Here is a 12500-nt window from a genome sequence, read left to right as displayed (position 1 = left end):
ATCTGTACAGTGTCGGACCTCCTGCTGGGGGGAAATTGCCAATGAATTCATTTACATGTTTCAGCGCCACAACTCGGGGACGTCTCGCTGCCCCGCGCTGAAAAGTTTTGATGGTGGGATAAACATCAAAGTCTTATTGATGTGTTTCTTAAAAGATGTGTGTGTGTGTGTGTGTGTGTGTGTGTGTGTGTGTGTGTGTGTGTGTCATATAGTTCCTCCAGATTTAGTGAACAGCGATTATGGTGCAATTTTATGGAACATTGTATATAGTATAATGGACATGAAATTATCCTGTTAAATGATTTAAATTACCTTATAAATATTTAACTCCCATGTTAACAGAAATGAAGGATTATATGTATACGTATATTCATGGACTCCTACGTTATATAAATCTTCACGTTCGAAATACTACATAGACTTTCCTTAATTAGTTTGCTCTCAGGAATAACACACGGGTAAATTGCTTTACACACACACATACACACACACACACACACACACACACACACACACACACACACACACACACACACACACACACACACACACCTCCTCACAACATCGACAGTGTTTCTTTATTTTATATTTCCCAGGATTTACTTCTCCTCAAACTCCAGTGAGCCGATACATTATCTTGCAGGGATCCCAGACCATCCTGTATTTCACAGACTCTTTCTAAAGGGATTTTTGTTTGCGGTTTCTCCACTGGACTTGACTGACTGACTGACTGACTGAGAGAAAACAAAGCGGCTTTTCTGTAAGGTTCTCGTCCGCCTCGTGAGTCCGTGTGTGTGATATTTTATGAGTCAACTTGGTACTGTGTTGAATTTATGTGTGCCTCCAGGCAAAGTTGTATTGCGTGAAAGTGGCGTTCCGACGACTATGTAAGGATTGTGAGGATAAACCATACTGTAGACAAAGCCTTTTGTCATTACACAAGTTGGCAGTTTAGTTGGCAGTTTAGTTGGTACTGCAATCGACTGACACTCGGCCGTTCTTAGTGTTTAGGAGACAGTGATCAGATTGCCAACTCCAGATTGCAGATGAAGGAAGGAGTTTGTTTACTTCTCAATAACACCTTTCAACTTTAGTATCCCAACAGAGTCAAGGTGCGGATATTGCTCCTCAGACTCACCTTTAATTACCTACCTGAGGATCGCAGGTGAGTCAAGGTGCTTATATCGTTCCTCAGCCTCTCCAGTAATGAGCAAACTTTTGAGCAAATGCTGGCTGGCATATCTGCTTTTATCTCCACAAACAATACATCCCCGCGGCAACAGTAAAGCGTGTACTTTATGCACTAGTAGGTGTACCAGTCTCGTCTTAATGTGAACCTCCGCCAAGCTTTCTGGGTAAATATCTTTCCGTCACAATTTATATGTGAGCGTCATGCATAAACTGGTGTCTGGCGGGCTGGCTCTCGTATTTATTGTGTGTATTGATAAAATACTGTGTTGTATCTTCCCCTCTGAGACTTTAATGCTGTGATTCTGATGCAATACTCCCCTGTGTGTGTGTGTGTGTGTGTGTGTGTGTGTTTGTGTGTGTGTGTGTAAGAAAATTCTCAGTGCCTCACACCACCAGTCCCCACCACCATCGTCACCACCTCACACCACCACCGTCACCACCTCACACCACCACCTTCACCCTCCCACCATCACCACCTCACACCATCACCACCTCCACCACCACACCACCTCCTACCACCATCACCACCACCACACCACCACCATCACCACCACCATCACCGCCATCACCACCTCACACCACCACCGTCACCACCTCACATCATCACCATTATCACATCACACCACCACCGTCACCACCACCACCATTATTACCTCACACCACCACCGTCACCACCACACATCACCACCGTCACCACCACACACCACCACCTCATACTAACATCACACCATCACCACTACCGTCATACACTCATAAATATGTTGGACTCGGCTGGTAGTCCCAGGAGAGGTAACTTATCTCAACTCGAGGGAAAGTTAGCAACATCAAGAAAGTGACCATCAAGGGTTGAAGGCCTGGCCGGAGACTGTCTTTAATAAATTAGTTACTTACACCTTAACTGGTAACACAAATGCTCTGGGTGTTGTCACAGGTACACAGGTTATGACTGGGTGTTGTCACAGGTAGCCTTAAGTACACAGGTTATGAATGTTGATAGGTTTTGGGTGTATGTGGCTCTTCCTTAGTATACACAAGGTCAGGGTGTCTTAGTCTACACAGATTATACACCTTTAACAGCACCCGTGTCAACATCACTCTAGCACCTAATAGTCTGGAACAACAAGGATGGTCTAAAGAAAACAAAAGAAAACCACTCAAGTATGTCTGTACCTCCGACTCACGAAGGAAAAATAAGACGGATGGTTTGGTTTTCAAGAAGATCCATTATTTTTCACGATTCACCCAAGATGTAGTTTAGTTTTAAAGCAACATTCTACACTTAGTTGACTCACGTAAGAGGAAAAAAAACTAAATTCAGCCCCAAGTCTTCAATTCCACGAGTTTCGAGGGAAACACACTTTCATTCCACAGTAAAAAGCAGACGTTCATGGCTCTCACGTCTGGCTGTCGTTTGCTTGCTTCTTTTGACTGGTTTAGGCCAGGTAACTCCGATACATTCCCTTTACAGAGGAACTACGACTTCCCTCTTGGGATTACAGGCCATTAAGGGGATCTGAAACGGTTCTGGAAGACGAGAACAAGAGAGAAATTCCTTTGCATTGAAGATACTGAAATAAAATATATATTTTTTTATAGGATGCCAACAGACGGCGCTCTTCAAAACATATATCTTGTGACCTTTGTGTATAAAAATGTGAAAGGAATTGATATGTTCCATTAGTTTCGATGTTTACAAAGTGATGGGACGTAGTGTAGTGTATCAATAATAAATAGTGTTTGATGTTTGAATGCTATTATTACTTTGATAGAAACAGAGGACGTAGTGACGGCAGTTGACGGGTGAATGTGTAGTTGTGTGTAAAGAGACAGAGATGAAGGAGAGAGAAATATGTGACCTTGTTGATGGGTGAGTTATACTATGGCTGAACAGATCTTTAACAACAGTGACTGAAGAAGAATATATGTGTGTGTTACTCTCCAGTGTTGTCATTTGCGTTCTTAGCGGGAAAATTTTTGGAAAAACTAATAGAAAATAAATTAAAATGTCTATACCTGTACCCAACCCAACCCGACCCGACCTGACCTGACCTGACCCGGACCTGACCCACCTGACCCAAACCTGTGAACTTGAACCTGATTATAACCTGAGTGGATATATAGTAAAACCTTGACATAACGGAATTATCTCCATACAATCCGTTAGGTAGGAGATTTCACATTTAACGGACCCTCGATATAACGGACTTTCATAGCTATATAATTCGTTAAATGGATTCACAATTTAACGGACTCTCGAAATAACGGACTTTCATAGCTATATAATTCGTTAGATGGAGGTTTCATAAATAACGGACCCTCGATAACGGACTTTCCTTTCCATATACATTAATCCGATAAATAGAGGTTTCACTGTAGTAAGTCGATTTTCCCATTCCAGAGTAATATATACTGTTACTGTCTCTTTGATAACATCTCTCTGTCTCCCTGTCTCTGTCTCTCTTCCCCTCTCGCTTTTCATCTCACCCCTCATGGAGACTTGTACTTTTTAATTACAATTTAGATGCATTTACAGTATAATATATATATATATATATATCCGTCTTCTTGCCATGCGTTTGTTTACATCTCCTTCCTCACGTGATCTTACAATATTTACCTACCTACCTCAGGCACCATGGCGACTAACCTAAGCCACGAGTTTGTAATAATATTGCTTTCGATCTCCTCTTCCGCCTCCTCCTCCTCCTCCAGGTTAATTACTTCGCCTGGTGAAGTCATTAACGCCAGGCAGGTCACGGGAGGAAGAGGTGGTAGGTCAATTGAGGTCACCAAGCCAGTTTTTCCCTCCAAAGGTAAAAGCAGCTCCTCCCCATGACCTCCAGTGGCCTCTCTAACCTCCAGTGGCCTCTCTCCCTCTCCCTCAGGTGTTCAGTCTAGCTCTTTGGTGTTTAAGGTCTTAGGTATTCTCTTTCTTGTTGTACTTAAAGGTGTAGAGTTTGTCGTGGTTGTAAAAAAAAAATAGTGGGTAGTTTCTTTCTTTTTTTCTCTCTCTTTCTTTCTCTTTCTCTTTTTCCTTTTCCTTTTCCTTCTCTTTCTTTTTCTTTCTCTTTTCTCTTTATTTTTTTCTCTTTCTTTTTCTTTCTTTTCTTTTTCCTTCTTTTGCTTTCTTTTTCTTTCTTTTTCCTTCTTTTTTTCATTTTCTTTCCTTCTTTTTCTGTCTCTTTCCTTCTTTTTCTTTCTCTTTCCTTCTCTTTCTCTCTTTCTTCCTTTCTCTTTTAGAGGTTCTTCATCATTTATTGCCAAAAAATATTAACGAGTCTAATTTTTATTTTTTCGTGGTGAAATTCCATAAAAAAGTTAATTAATTTCTATGTCATTTATGCCTTAGTGTTATTTATTTATTTATGAATTATTATTTCTTTTTTATTATATTCCTTTACCCAACCCATCCCAACCTGAATCCTGATGCTGATTTTAAGTTCTTACTGACATTTAACACCTATAAGGTCTTTAACAGCTTAACAGAGATCATTTATTGCACAAGTCCATCAAAGATTAAAAAAATATAAGAGGTAAAGCTCTCTGAGTCCTGAAATATGTATAGTCTTTATAATAGTGTTAAAAAATATAATAGTCTTATGGGATATTGAAATACATTTTCATTCGTTATAAAGTTTTAAAAAAATGTAACTAGAATATTTGGTCGTTTATTTTACATACTGTATAAAATAAATTTGTTAAGTGGTATTTATATATTTTTTTTATTATATTTAAAACTTTTAACTATTTTACCCAGGAGTGAATAATGTTTTTGCTCCGTTATATTTTAATGAGTGGCAGACAGGTAATCCTTGACATTATTCTCATCATATATTTTATTCCTAAGTCTAATTCCTTTTTTTATCATCCTTATTTCCTTCTTCCTTCACTATCTTACATTCCGTTCTATATTCTTTCGTCTTTTCGCTGATTTTTATTCTCGTTTTTGCTGTTATGTGTTTAGGTGGTAATGGCACTGAATTTCATAACCCGACACACACACACACACACACACACACACACACACACACACACACACACACACACGCATTTGCACCAGTTTCCTCCTGACGCACATATTTCACAATCACCACAACATAGACTATAAGCGTTCTATTTTTCACCACTAAGGAGCAACCTATCAGAAACCCTTGCTAGCTCGGACACGATACGGCACACACACACACACACTCTCTCTCTCTCTCTCGCTGGGCTGGGCTGGGCTTTCTCGTAAATTCTTGGCAATGATACTGTACAGGAATCTTCTGCCGCCGTATTACGCTGGAGTCCGTCCCACCAAATCATGAGCGGATGGGGTCGTTTTGGTGGCTCGGAGGTCATCTATTGTGGTGGTGTGTCGGTGTGTGGGGGCTGAGTTCAAGGTCACTATACTTAAGCTCTTGTACTGATTATCCTCTTATTATTATTATTATTATTATTATTATTATTATTATTGTATTCGGTAATATTGTTGTTTTCGTAAAATAGTAAATTACAATAAACAATTAAAATCTCTCGTATACTAACGTGAGTAAACACTAATTACCGTGGTGCCAGTGGACGACCCACCATTGTGTATGTGTCAATAGTGTACAATTAGCAATGACAATGTTAACAATAGTAATAGTATTAATAATTATATTACTAATAATAAAACTATAGTAGTAGCCATAGTAATAATAAAAATAATAATAGAGTTATAATATTAATAAAACAATAATAATAATAATAATAATAATAATAATAATAATAATAACAACAACAACATACTATCGTCTCAACAAGAGTTACTGTGAAAACTAACCAAACGAGAATAAAAACCCCACAAAGACACAAACAGAAATACAAAAGAAACTTCATCACAAAACTGAAGAGCGAATATCAGGAAACAATAGTGACCTGGGTGAGTGGACAGTCCCATGCCTTAAGACTTACTGGCCTTCATGGTGGACGAGGTCTCACTAACCCTTGAAAAATGGCATGGAAGGAGGGGTGGAGGGTGGAGGGTAAAGAAGCGAGAAGACGTAGCCATGAAGACGTGGAGGTGAAGATGTCTGTTGTTGACGATGGCTTATGAGGCGCCGTGTGAGGGTTGTGTACCAGGGAGACATGTGTGACTAAAATACATCTGTATGTCATTCACGTTGTCGTTGTCATGTTTTCCCTTGACTGAGACCCGAGGAGAGAGAGAGCGAGAGAGAGAGAGAGAGAGAGAGAGAGAGAGAGAAAGTGGGAAAAAAAAAAAGAGATCTCGCCATTCTTTCTTCATCTGCATATGAAGTCATAAATAAAGAGACGAGATCCCCTGGAGTAGGAGAGATAAGAGACGGTCTCACGCACCACAGGAGAACAGGCAGGGGGAGAGAGAGATATTTCATCCTTGTAAAATGCATGTAATCCAAGTATGTCTGTCTGTCTGTCTGTCTGTCTGTCTGTCATGACGCACTGCAGCTTTATCCTGATTTGTTGACATTCACGCTGGTCAGGCACTACTGTTGGGTAGGAGGAGGATGAGGCGTGGTGAGGAGGGTTGGAGTAAGGTCCTGGAGGAAGAAAAGAGGAGGACTGCCAATTGGAGGAGGAGGCATTGAAGAGGTCCTGGTGAGAGAGAGAGAGAGAGAGAGAGAGAGAGAGAGAGAGAGAGAGAGAGAGAGGAAGGAAGGAAGGAGAAACGTGATAGAGTAGGGAAGAAGGAAGAAGGGAGATGACATAAAACATACAGAAAAGTAAACAGCAACGAACAAGAGGATTAAAGTGAAGTAGGGGAGTAATCTTTCACTCTCACCTCATTCATCTTCCTCTGGTGATGGTAGCTGAAAACTTTCCTTGTACTCTGAGAAACAAATGGGAACTCTCCTCTTGTACTCTGATTAGAAGTGGGAACTCCCTCATACACACTGGTGAAGAAGATGGTTGTTGTCCTGACCTGTGTGCTGAGTGGGTGGGGACAAACTGGCTGAGAGAGAGAGAGAGAGAGAGAGGCAGTCAACCACACGTCTCTCCTGCTGCTGTACATAGAGGTAATATTTGTGACGTGATCCTCCCAAAGAGAATAGATTGGTAGGTGATCCATCAAAGAGGAGGATACGTCGACCATAGGTTGTGCCATGAGAGAGAGAGAGAGAGAGAGAGAGAGAGAGAGAGAGAGAGAGAGAGAGTTTACAGTAGGTACCAGCAGAGGAGAAACGAGGTAAGAGGGGTTGATCTTTCCCCTCGTATGAGTGTAAAAGATTTTAACTACTTTACCTTTGTTGTACGTGAAAAGACTGGTTAGGGGGAGACTGTTGACTGGCTTGGGGAGACTGGGAAAAGACTGTGTGAAAAGACTGACTAGAGGGAGACTGTATGAAAAGACTGGCTAGGGGGTGACTGTGTGGAGAGGTTTTGTCAATAGACTGTCAGGAAAACAAGAAGTCACTTTCCATTGTCGCCATCATCATCATCAAACACTACTACCACCATCCAAAACTATCTTTACCACCATCATCACCATTCTCCACCACCACCACTACCACTATTCCCCACCACCACCACCACCACCACCACCACCACCACCACCACCACCACCACCACCACCACCACCACCACCACCATTCCCCCACCACCCTACCACCACCACAACCATCCCCACCACCACCACCACCACCACCACCATCCCCCACCACCACCACCACCACCACCACCACCACCACCACCACCACCACCACTATTCCCCACCACCACTACCACCACCACAACCATCCCCACCACCCCACCACCACCACCATCCCCCCACACACCACCACCACCACCACCACCACCACCACCACCACCACCACCACCACCACCACCACCACCACCACCACCACCACCCCCACCACCCACCACCACCACCACCACCACCATATCCCATCACCACTAACATTTTAATAATCTCCTCTTTTCTCTCTGCGTCAACAACAGGCTTCAGGGGATTTTCCGTGGCAAGCTCTTCGTGTTTATCCCCTCCCAGTGACCGTGAAAGACCCCAGGATGATGTAACAGTGCCAACACCCTCCCCAGTGACCGTGACAGACCCCAGGATGATGTAACAGTGCCAACACCCTCCCCAGTGACCGTGACAGACCCCAGGATCATGTAACAGTGCCAACACCCTCCCAGTGACCGTGCCAGACTCAGGATGATGTAACAGTGCCCCTCCCAGTGACCGTGCCAGACCCCAGGATCATGTAACAGTGCCAACACCCCCCCCAGTGACCGTGCCAGAACCCAGGATGATGTAACAGTGCCAACACCCTCCCCAGTGACACAGACCCTGATGATGTAACAGTGCCAACACCCTCCCCCAGTGACCGTGACCCCAGGATGATGTAACAGTGCCAACACCCTCCCAGTGACCGTGACTGACCCCAGGATGATGTAACAGTGCCAACACCCTCCCCAGTGACCGTGACAGACCCCAGGATGATGTAACAGTGCCAACACCTCCCCCAGTGACCGTGACAGACCCCAGGATGATGTAACAGTGCCAACACCTCCCAGTGACCGTGACAGACCCCAGGATGATGTAACAGTGCCAACACCCTCCCCAGTGACCGTGACAGACCCCAGGATGATGTAACAGTGCCAACACCCTCCCCAGTGACCGTGACAGACCCCAGGATGATGTAACACAGTGACCGTGACAGACCCCAGGATGATGTAACAGTGCCAACACCCTCCCCAGTGACCGTGACAGACCCCAGGATGATGTAACAGTGCCAACACCTCCCCAGTGACCGTGACAGACCCCAGGATGATGTAACAGTGCCAACACCCTCCCCCAGTGACCGTGACAGACCCCAGGATGATGTAACAGTGCCAACACCCTCCCCCAGTGACCGTGACAGACCCCAGGATGATGTAACAGTGCCAACACCCTCCCCAGTGACCGTGACAGACCCCAGGATGATGTAACAGTGCCAACACCTCCCAGTGACCGTGACAGACCCCAGGATGATGTAACAGTGCCAACACCCTCCCCAGTGACCGTGACAGGCCCCAGGATGATGTAACAGTGCCACCCTCCCCAGTGACCGTGAAAGACCCCAGGATCATGTAACAGGCACCCTCCCCAGTGACCGTGCCAGACCCCAGGATGATGACAGACCCAACCCAGGCACACTACACGTGGTTCAGCCTTAAGATAAACATGAAAACTTCTTCCCTCTGCCTGACCTGACCCTTCACGGTGACGGTCTGTTTGGTCCTAATGTTCGAAATGTTGTCTCCTGTAATAACCCTTAACCCCTTGCGAACGATGGCTTTAACACTTCTTCTAGGTGGTTAATGATCCTCTCAGCTTTAGCCCCCAGATCTTAAACTACGTCAGGAGTGTTCTTGACAGTTTACACACTCACTCGTCATGACAATTTACACACTCACTTTACACTCACTCGTCATGACAGTTTACACATTCGCTCGTCATGACACCAGGAGAGTTCATGATGTTAGGAAAGTTCATGACAGCAAACTGATTCAACTCATAACTCTCCCAGTGGTTTTGTCAGTTGCACCCATTTAAGACGAGGTCGGTATTAGCCGTGTGAACATCAACACAAGAGACAGATTAATACAGTTCACCTCTGCACTAATTGACTGACCCAGAGGAGCAAACACAGAAGAAAAATACTAAATGAGAAACTTGGAGTAAGTGTTGGTGGGGAGGGGAGGAGGGGGTGCTGGTGGTGGGGGAGGAGGTGCTGGTGGTGCTGGTGGTGGGGAGGAGGGTGCTGGTGGTGGGGAGGAGGGTGCTGGTGGTGGGAGGAGGTGCTGGTGGTGGGAGGAGGGTGCTGGTGGTGGGGAGGAGGGTGCTGGTGGTGGGGAGGAGGGTGCTGGTGGTGGGGAGGTGGGGATGGGGGTGATGGTGGTGGGGAGGAGGGTGCTGGTGGTGGGGAGGAGTAGGGTGCTGGTGGTGGGGGAGGAGGTGTAGGGATGGGGGTGCTGGTGGTGGGGAGGAGGAGCTGGTGGTGGGGAGGGGTAGGGAGAGGGGGTGCTGGTGGTGGGGGGAGGGTGCTGGTGGTGGGGAGGGGAGTGCTGGTGGTGGGAGGAGGGAGGAGGGTGCTGGTGGTGGGGGAGGGTAGGAGTAGGGGTGCTGGTGGTGTTGAGGAGGTGCTGGTGGTGGGGGGAGCTGGTGAAGGGTGGGAGGAGGGGTGCTGGTGGTGGGGAGGGGTGGGAGGAGGTGCTGGTGGTGGGGGAGAGGGGTGCTGGTGGTGGGGAGGAGGAGGGGGTGCTGGTGGTGGGGAGGAGGGCTGGTGGTGGGGAAGGGTGGGAGGAGGGGTGCTGGTGGTGGAGAGGGGGGGAGGAGGTGCTGGTGGGGAAGGGTAGGAGGAGGGGTGCAGGTAGGGGAGGCTGGGTGGTGGGGAAGGGTAGGAGGAGGGGTGCTGGTGGTGGGGAGGGGGGTGCTGGTGGTGGGGAAGGGTTGGGTTGCTGGTGGTAGGGAGAGGAAGGATGCTTGGTGGTAACTTTTTATATTTGCCACTTACAGCGGCTAGTTTATTGTGCACCTCCGTACTCACCCTGTGAGCGCTAGCGCAAAAGGATTACAGAGTGGAGGTCACAAAGGGTGTGTATACAGTCCCCCGTGGTCAGGATATTATGACATTGAATGTTACACTGTATTTCAAATATATTCTCTATTTAGTTCTGTACATAGAGGATAACTTATTCGCAACTGCGTGAGTACAGGAGTGTGAGGCAATATGTCTGGCCACACACTTTGTTATTCACATTTGCGTGAGAGGTATTCAAGCAAATTGTGTGTTTGGTTCTATTCATGGAAAATTATATAGCTACTAGTGCAAAAAAAGTGGATACAATCTTAATATGTCAGCTATCTTGCCATTAGAGATAAAGTGTTGAGCCATTTCACGCACAGTGTGCTTGGACCTGTCCCTGAAAGGTTCTATCTTCACACAGTCGAGGACGTAGTGTTCGAGTGTGTGGCCATATCTCTGGCCACACACTGTACATTTACTCTTGTTCACATCTGCTTGAGGGATATACTAGACTAAGTCTAGCGGTTACAACATCTTGTAATCTAATGATCTTGTGACTTGTTTCACTTGATACATCTCATCATGGTAAACAGTGGATTGACTAGTGTTGTTTGTACTTTTCTGCTTGCGTCAAACTCATCAATAAGTTCCTTCCTAATTACAGCTTTAAGGGTTCTTTTTGACAGACCCAGATTGTATTCAACAATGTCTTTGTTAGAAGCGAGTTTGGCGAGGGCATCAACTCTGTTATGTTTTTTGAGGCCTACGTGAGAGGGGATCCACAATAGTTTGATATTGACACCCCGGTCAACAAGGTACGCATATTTGTGTCAGGCTTCAGAGACAAGGGCGTGGCAACCTTGGTTGAAGGTGTCACGGGCAAGTAGTGAGGATAGAGAATCAGTAATGAGACTGTCAGCGACAGTGGTTTCAAGAAATTTAATGGCTGTGAGTATAGCAACTAATTCAGTTTGTAGAGTGGATGCCCAGTTGTTAATTCTAACGCCTTTCTCAGTTTTATTACCGTTAGGTTGAGTCACAACGATAGCACTTCCAGCCCTCCCACAGGCGGTGTTAAGAGATCTATCAATGTAGACGGTCTGTGTGATGTTATCATCAGTCTGTAGGGTGTGTATGTATTCAAGAGCTCTCACCTTCTCAGTATGTTAGATATAAATACTTTGTATAATTAATCATTTAGGCGGATATGTCGGTATTGTGATATCGAAGAGAAATGTCCGCCAGGGTGTTAGGAAGTTGTTTTTTTTTACGGGGATTAGTCCACCTGGGCACAGGTCAATGACCCACATCAGGGCCTGGGGGATGAAAATATAATAATAATAATAATAATAATAATAATAATAATAAAAATAATAATAATAATAATGATAATAATAATAATAATAATAATAATAATAATAATAATAATAATAATAATAATAAAAATTATGCTAAAAGGGTAATCATAAAAATAATAATAAACACAAAAAATACAAAAACGAAAAAATAAATCAAGAGTGAGGAACAATATACAGTATGTATGTTGTGTTGTAAATTGTAAAATAAACAATTGAGACCCTGCAATTGTGTGGAAATGAAGCAGAAAGTCAGATCAGCAACCTGGGACTTGGTCACAATTTTTGTGATTCCATATGGCAGCAGGGTCTACCATTAGACAACACATTATGCTTCCAATATCTTCCCAGACGGTAGTACCTCCCTGTTTGATATCTGTCTATTATCTACTACCTGTCCAGTTGTCTCTTAACTTTGTACAGATGGTCTAGTGTAAAC

This window comes from Homarus americanus, unplaced genomic scaffold (genome assembly GCF_018991925.1).
Source record: "Homarus americanus isolate GMGI-L3 unplaced genomic scaffold, GMGI_Hamer_2.0 scaffold1024, whole genome shotgun sequence".
Taxonomy (NCBI): domain Eukaryota; kingdom Metazoa; phylum Arthropoda; class Malacostraca; order Decapoda; family Nephropidae; genus Homarus; species Homarus americanus.
The sequence above is the reverse complement of the archived record's forward strand: the minus strand, read 5'-3'. Positions refer to the sequence as shown.